The sequence below is a fragment of the Mandrillus leucophaeus genome, unplaced genomic scaffold (assembly GCF_000951045.1).
Source record: "Mandrillus leucophaeus isolate KB7577 unplaced genomic scaffold, Mleu.le_1.0 Scaffold68, whole genome shotgun sequence".
Lineage (NCBI taxonomy): Eukaryota > Metazoa > Chordata > Mammalia > Primates > Cercopithecidae > Mandrillus > Mandrillus leucophaeus.
Genome location: NW_012107363.1, coordinates 3,333,306 through 3,334,388, shown reverse-complemented (window position 1 = coordinate 3,334,388; position 1,083 = coordinate 3,333,306).

Below are 1,083 nucleotides of genomic sequence, written 5' to 3'. Positions count from 1 at the left end.
TGCGTGCAAATAACCACAATGGCCAATGACAGTCAATAGCACCAAGGTCTAAAACTGAGCAGGGAATGGGTGTGCCGAAGGGAGCAGAGTGGGACAGAAGTCAAGATGAACAAGAGAGGGGGTGCGTGGGGCCCTATGGCAGTTCTCCCATGGGTCGTTGTCCACTGAGTTACTGATGACACTCATCCCACCCCTACTGTTCACACCAGAGGTCCACGTGCAGCTCCTGGCCGTTTCACCCAGAAATAGCTAACAAACATGTATAAAGACAGGTAAATTCCCCTATTTTTTTCCCCAAAGTTGCTCCCTTGGTGCCAGTCCCAGTGGCTTCTCCATCCACCCAGGTCCCAGCAATACAACCGAGCATAGCATGACCCCTTCCTCTCTTCCTACCTCCCCACCACCCTGACTCACAGAGAGGCCCGTGTTCCCTGTCAGATGCAGGTCAGCAGTGTCCTCAGGCGCAGGAGAGGAGCACGGGAGTGCTACAGGGTGAGCAGGCAAACACCAGAAGGTGGCCCCAAGGTGAAGCCATGGTCGAAGCTGAGAACTACAGCCTTACCTGCAGACGCCAATCTGGGAAACTAAATGGAGAGAGTGAAGAGTGCCACAGGCCAGCCCTGACAAGCCAGAGGGTAGAGGCAGACAAGTGTGAGAAGAGGAGGGTGAAAAGGGAGAAGCAGAGAAGGGAGGGGAGCCTGAGGACCTGACCAAGGCTGGAAACCTGTGCTTTGTTTTCTCCATGTCATTTTGTGATGATGCCCTAACTTAAATAAAACCAATAACAAAAAGTCACTCAGCTCCCTCTCCAGCCTCCGACTCCACCAATATGGCCTTATCTCAGGCCCTTGTCTCTTACCTGTACTGGCCACCAGATGCCCTGAGCTCTTCCCCTTTAGCCTGCCTTCCAGTGTCTACCTAGAAATGGCTTCCCTCTCCCTCTTACTCCTGCAGTGGACCCAGATCGTTTCCCAGTGGGAAGATATTTTTATTTTTTGAGATGGAGTTTCACTCTTGTCTCCCAGGCTGGAGTGCAATGGTGCTATCTTGGCTCACTGCAACCTCCACCTCCTGGGTTCAAGC